The sequence below is a fragment of the Hydra vulgaris genome, chromosome 03, assembly GCF_038396675.1.
Source record: "Hydra vulgaris chromosome 03, alternate assembly HydraT2T_AEP".
Classification (NCBI taxonomy): domain Eukaryota; kingdom Metazoa; phylum Cnidaria; class Hydrozoa; order Anthoathecata; family Hydridae; genus Hydra; species Hydra vulgaris.
The window spans coordinates 4,402,501-4,410,000 of NC_088922.1; the positions used below are offsets into that span (position 1 = coordinate 4,402,501).

At 26.0% G+C, this 7,500-nt stretch overlaps 1 long non-coding RNA gene across 1 annotated transcript; it reads right to left on the bottom strand.

The window, feature by feature from the left end:
• Positions 1-5,964: 5,964 nt before the first annotated feature.
• Positions 5,965-6,718, bottom strand: LOC136077632 (uncharacterized). Its single transcript, XR_010637138.1, has 2 exons — positions 6,593-6,718; positions 5,965-6,144 (listed from the first exon to the last, which is right to left on the bottom strand). It is a non-coding gene; the product is annotated as an uncharacterized LOC136077632 (long non-coding RNA).
• Between the last annotated feature and the right edge of the window lie 782 nt (positions 6,719-7,500).

Here is a 7,500-nt window from a genome sequence, read left to right on the forward strand (position 1 = left end):
ATATATATATATATATATATATATATATATATATATATATATATATATATATATATATATATATATGTATACATATATATGTATATATTTATATATATATATATATATATATATAATATATATATATATATATATATATATATATATATATATATATATATATGCCAGTATTTAATAAATAATTAAGGTAAGCATAAATTTATAAAATATATATTTATATATATATTTAAACAACTTTAAAAAGTATTCTACACAATAGAGTGCTCAATGTTCTTAAAAGAACAGAGCAATTATATTAGTAGTAGAAAATCACTTAACAAAAATTTTTTCCATTTAACACTGTGTTTCATCAACAAAGATTCATCAGAAATGGATGATCAAATTAATAAAACTTCAATTTATACCAAAAATTAAATTACAGGAAGTTGCAAATGTCTTAACAACTGTAAATTTTCACACATTTGTGGAATTTGCTGACACTATTATAAAAAGAATTCTTTAGAAATGATTACTTATGCTATTTTTTTAAAATATTTTTTTAAAAAGGGTAGTTGATGTAAATATTATTTGAACTCATTTATTTTTATAGTTTTGTAGGAGAAACTTATTTTCGTGCCTACATTTAGAAATTAATTCCGATCTTTTGTTTAATAAGCATTCTTGATTTGCATGTGTAATTATTTCAAATTTTTCTTGTAGGCATAGTATGCATCTTTTGGAAATATTGTTATATGCAGGCGCTGTTTTAAGGATAGACCAATTCAGTATAAAATCATCAATATTTTTTTCTTTTTATTCCCATATATATTTTGACAGCATGGTGTCTTTTGAATACTTTTTATTCTTGAAAGATTGCTTATGATTGGTAAAACGTTTTTTCAATTCACCCTCTGTTATGCCAATATATTGTTTATCAGGTACGTTCTTAGAGGAAACAACACATTTATATACCACATTTTTTGATAAACAACTTCCACTCATTGGACAATTGATTTTGTGTTTACAATTACAATTTTCTGTAGTTTTTTCATTTAGGCTTTCTTTTTTGGTATAAATTGAAGTTTTAATTTTTGGTATAAATTGAAGTTTTATTAATTTGATCATCCATTTCTGATGAATCTTTGTTGATAAAACACAGTGTTAAATGGAAAAAATTTTTGTTAAGTTATTTTCTACTACTAATATTTATATATATATGTATATATGCCAGTATTTAATAAATAATTAAGGTAAGCATAAATTTATAATATATAAAATATTATAATTTTTTTTTAGCCCTGTCTATCAACCCTTGCTAAATTTTATAATTCTATCAAGTTTGTAATTAACCAGGGCCAGAAACATGGTCACTTACTATTTTTAAAGTTATATAACAATATTTTGAAACAATTTTAAATTTTTATACACATAACCTTTAAACTCACCTATTAAACTCAAAAGCCAAATTCAAATTTAACATTGTAAATACAAAATTCTTAATTAGAACCCTTTTTTTAGCAAAATATTGAAATAAAAATTAGAAATCTTTACTTAGTTGTATGTTACTTAGCTATAAACTCCTAATTCATACTGTATACTCCAGTAGATTGCAAATAGTCATAATGATTGGCTTAAAATTATTAAATTTAATTTTTTTTAATTTAGATACAAATATCAGAAAACACCAAATGTTAAGTCTATGATAGATAAACATAATCTAAAGATTTTGCAACATAAAAATAACACTGTTTTAATTTATTTTGTAATAACAGAACTCCTTTTACCATTAATTAAATTAATTGTACCAAGAGTTTTTTTCTGTTAAAAAGAAATGTTGACTTGATGAAAGGAAAATATTGACTACAAATTGCATAAAATTTATATTGTTTAAAAAAAATTGAATAATAATTTAATTTTTTTATTTATTTATAAATTTTATAATAAATTAATATGTAGTCAATATTTCTTTTCATTGTGACTATTTTGAAAGTAAGCTTTGTGAAAAATTTTTGTAGTTGTAAAATAATAGCAACTGTTAAACACTCCTTATCTTTTCGTCTTGGTTTGAAAGTTTTAAATTTAAGTAGAGTAGCCTATAGTTTATAATTAACGAAGTTAAGTGGCTACTAATGAAACTTGGTGATAAAAATTTTGCTTTCTTGCTATCTTAGTTGCATCTTTTTTGATTATGAATATTATAAATTTAGGCAGTGTCGATAGTTTATTTTTTATTGAGGGCTGATATATGAATGTTTGTGTTCTGTCTGAACCTCTAGCATAGTGTTTACTCACTCATAATTTACTTTATGTTACTTGTGTTCTGTTTAAATATTCTGTTAAAGTTTGTTAAATGCAGTGTGAGTTCATTAACTAATTATGGGCTTGAAATATCCACCGAACATTGGACATTGTTTGGTACTTGTCTGGTAAAAAACAGCATCTATCAGTCATTTTGTCTGACCCATGTTTTGTGTGCATTTATTTTATAATCATTTTAGTTGTTCCAAAATTATTAATAAATTTTGTAGTGTATATGAACTTCATTTTTTGAGTTTTTTATTTTTTATACAAAACAAAAAAAGTTAAACGCACAGCTACATTAATAAAATATGTCATCTTTTTGAGTTGATTCATTTTTTAAAAGATGCCTAAGCATTAATTGTTTTTGAATTAAGCAGCCCGGTTTTTTTAATGAAGTAATGAGTAAATATAATAATTTATATATTTATAATAGTTTAAAAAGCATTTTGCATAGTATAGTACTTTTAAAAAATGTAATATAAATATATCTTTCCTTTTCAAGTTATAGTTTTTTGAGCTTAGTTTTTTCTTTTTCTTTAATATTTTCTTTTTTTAGATAAGTTATCTTTTAAATTTTCTTTTTATTTTCAGCGCAGTTTTGAAATGATTTTAGTTTTCAAAACTAACTGCGGTGGTCAAGATAAAAAAATAAAATATTTTAAGTGGTCAGGAATGGCACTTGACTGAGTTTCTTGAGGTTTTATCAGACATGTCTGCCAAACTTGAGTATATATCAGACAAATTGTCAGGAACAAAAAAGTTCATTATTTGGAACCCTGAGTAGTTACTCTAACTATTAAACCTCACCTTAATCTCTAGCATTTTGTTCGATGTGTTACTCCTAATGCATTTCTAAAATATCATACCTAATGTTTTAAGGTACCTTTTTTTTTTTGCTTTTGTCTATAGATATAGCTTCTTTTTTTTTTTTTTTTTGCTTATTCGGTATAGATACTGCATGTTTTTGCGCAATCATGAAGTCTCTATTTGCGCAAAAACAGTTCTATTTATTTACCTAGTTTAATTTTATACACGTTTTATATTTACGCAAGATCTTTATATTGACGAAACAACTGCGCAGTATTGTTTTATGGTTGTTTTATAGCTTTTTTCAATAACAATTTAATACTCTTAAAAAATAAAGTGTGTTTTATTGTTAACATGTACGTATTAAATAGTTTTCCATAACTAATTAAATTGCTTTAAATATTGTAATATTTGCATTTTTACTTTTACTTTTTTAAGTATCATATTTTATTTTAAATATAAGTATTAGGTAAAAACAATTACTAAAAGTAATATTGTAATAGTATTAAATACATTACTTGTTCATTACATTATAACTGCAACTTTAAATTATAACTTATGCTGTAATTTAAACAGTAACTAATGTTATTTTAAACTCCTCCAAATAAAAAGATTATAAGATAATATTTAAACATATTATGTTAAAGATATAAGAAAGATATTATGTTGAAAAAAATAACAGTTTTGAACTCATTTACAAAAGATACAATTTTATATTAACGCAAAATTACTGCAAAGCAGCGAGGTTCAAAAAATTTTTTTTTTTTTGCGAATAGATTTTTTTGATTTAATTCAAACCCTGGGGCATTTGTTCACTAAATAGTTGTTCTTTTAAAAGAGATTAAAAAAAGATTAGGATTAAATATAGCACCTGCTCAAAAAAGTGAGAACCATGGAGTAGAATGAGACTTGACTTTGAACTGATTAAAATGAATAAAAGCATCTGTTCCTGTCCGGATCCAGTAGGTTACATAAGAAGGGCATTTATCAACAGAGATTAAAAAGATATCAGCCCAAAGAATTTCATGAAGAAAATCATGAAAAGAATCCCAGTCTGATTTAGAGTAGTAGTAAGTAGTGCAATGATCGGGTGAGTTGAAAGAGAAATACGATATAAAAAATATATAAAGATCATTGCTTGGTCGGAACCACCTAAATGAAGAAAAGTAAAAACTAAACACAAGATTGGTCAGAGATAAGACACAAATCAAGGAGTGAAGGTAATCGCGGGATCAAAACCATTAAATTTATATTAAGAGCTGTACCCTCATTAGGAGATAACAAGAAGTGTTGCATACCCCCTATCAAAGAGACAAAAACAAATTTCTTTTTTAAGAGTCGAGAAAATCCGGCATTCATTATTCTAAGCATGAAACAATGTAACAAAGGTTTACATCTATGTCAGCCTAATAGATAAAAAAGGGGTTTGAGGCTGGTCAGCAGAATTATTCTGCTTACCCCTAAACTCTTTGCATAGGAGACCTTTTACAAGACAATAGCCCGGATGTAGTTAACATCTGCCCAAGATGAGTATTTTTATAGACACCGTGTAGCCTTCACTCAACCTTCCCCAAGCAAGGGGATTTTTAAGTCTGAGTTTGTTTATCCTAGCATTTGCCTTAAAAAAACCAACCCTAGAAGGCAGCATGACATAGGCCAGGTATTAATGGGTTACATGATACCAGTACCAGGTATTAATAGGTTACATAATACCAGTAGATCATGATGATACTGAACCTGACCTGATGTAGTTAAAATAAGTAATAATTTAAACATTGATGGGAATATTTTGGAAATGCATTAGAATAAACATTACATCTAACAGGATACTGGGGATTAAAGTAAGTGTAGATTTAATAGTTGAAGTCACTAGTTGGTTACTGAGCTCACACTGCATCAGAAATTTAAACAGAACAGAAATATAAATAAAGTGACTTACGAGTGAGTGAATACTGCGCAAGAGGTTTAAATTTACTATATACACATATATTAAATTACAGGTGAGCTAACACAGTAACTAAGACACCTCCAACTATATATGTATATTTTTTTTCTGTTAGTTCACCTCCCCAAGGCCAGAAGGCCACGAAGAGGCTACTTAATTGTGGTTATAACCCTCTCTTGACTCTATAACTCCGAAACACGAACCTTGACGAACAAGGCTGCTGCTTGGAGAAACAAGTTGAAGTATAAAATACAAAAAAATATTTATGTATATAAGTATATATATATATATATATATATATATATATATATATATATATATATATATATATATATATATATATATATATATATATATATATATATATATATATATATATATATATATATTATATATATATATATATATATATATGTATATATATATATATATATATATATATATATATATATATATTATATATATATATATATATATATATATATATATATATATATATATACATACATACATACATACATACATACATATATATACATACAGGGACTATTTAAGGAGAATAATTTAGGTGACGGTACCCCTTGAGTTGGCACCTGCTGTAAGGAAATTTGCCGTATGTAGGCATTTTTTTGCAAAAAAAGACAATATTACCCGTAAAAAAAATGGTTCATAATTTCTGAATTTATGTGGCACCCAAATATCGTCGACGCTGTAGAAAACAATCTAGAATAGCCCCTGATATATATATTTTTACTATAAACATGATAAGAAACACTTTAGAAACTAGCCTTTGCTTATAAAGCGAATTGTGCGAGGCAGCAGGAGATGGAATAGGCTGCACTGGATTACATGTTACCAGTAACAGGGTGATCATCAAGATCATGCATCTGGTTTGACAGCAATCATCACGACCATGATGAGATTTAAAAGACTTATATATATATATATTTTTTTTCTATTATTAGATATATAGACATGTTTAAAAGACTTGCTTCATCATTTGGGCAATATATGGTGCTATGATGCCAACTCTATGTGCAATGTTACTTCTGCATATTTTCGGTTGAGTATCAAACTGATGAAGCACAGTTGACATGTAGTCTTTTATATGACTAAATAATAAATTAAAGATATATTTTTATTTTGAAGAATCTAATAACTTTGTAGAAAAGAATTAGTAGAAAAATTTTATTGTTGGAAATAAAACTTTATATTAATAACTTAATTGTATTTTATAAAAATAAATCTTTATTATTTGATTGTTTATAAAATTAATGCAAATATTTAAAAGTAGCAAATTATTATTAGACAAATCATCAGCCGAGAACCAAAAAGCCGAATATAAAAATACTCAACAATCAATAAGGTATGTGTCCAATCAATAAGGTATGATAAATCTAGTCTCAAGAATGATACAACTTTTGAAAATATTTAAAAAATTAGTCGGACATTCTGGCAGGATATCTTTACAAGTTAAGTTTTAAAACTTCATTTTCTCGGAAACACAAAAAATGGACTTACGGCCTCTTGGTTCTCGGCTAACGAAATGTTATAACATACAAGCTTATTAACTGGATGCACAAACTATAACGTATTTTTATTTTTGTATTTTTTAGTTAACCAGCTCAGTTGAAGACTACTTTGAATCTCATCTCAGTTTTTACAACCATTTATTGATGTTTTGTATTCAAATTAAATTGAAATAGCAACATCAAAAGAATTTTAATCGCGTCATCAAAATCAACGTGATGACGTCAGCAGTTGAAGTACAAAAACATAAAAAGATGAACGAATTAAAAATGCGCAGATGAAAGTGGAGCGTTTTACAAGCACTAAGTTTGCATCTTAATGATTTAAAAGAAAACAATATTAAGCAAATACCTGTTGATGAATTCAATAAATAGTTGAGTGTTGTTGAAAGGTCCTTAAGAAAAATTAAATGAAATATTTAGTTTTTCTTGAGACCTTTCAATACCTAAACTTCCTAACCATTTGCGAGAGAAAAATCCAGGTTGGTATTAAATAGTCGTTTACCACAGATAAAAACTCTTCAACTTCTATTAATCCAGTCCATGAAATGAATGGTGTTGTTGGTGTTCCTTTACTTGTCAAAAAGTCTGATCTTAATGATGATTTTTTTCGGGTAGTATAATATTTATTGAAAGTAAAATTCATTTGTAACATTTGTGTACAATGTGTTAAAAGTATTTAGGTCACAGTAATAAACTTTTGAGAAATTTTGTTCGCGCTATTTAATTATGTGAGCAAAACTAAAAAGGTAGAAATTTTCAATAAAAATTTTTTACTTTTTTCAAAAACCTTTTTTGTTAATTAAAAATATTTCAGACATTAGTTTAAAGTTAGCATTCAAAAATTAATATGATTATATCTTTTTGTTCAAATCAAACTTTTTGTTCACATCAAACTTTATTTCTGCGACTTGAACTACTAAAATAAATGTCGTTTCG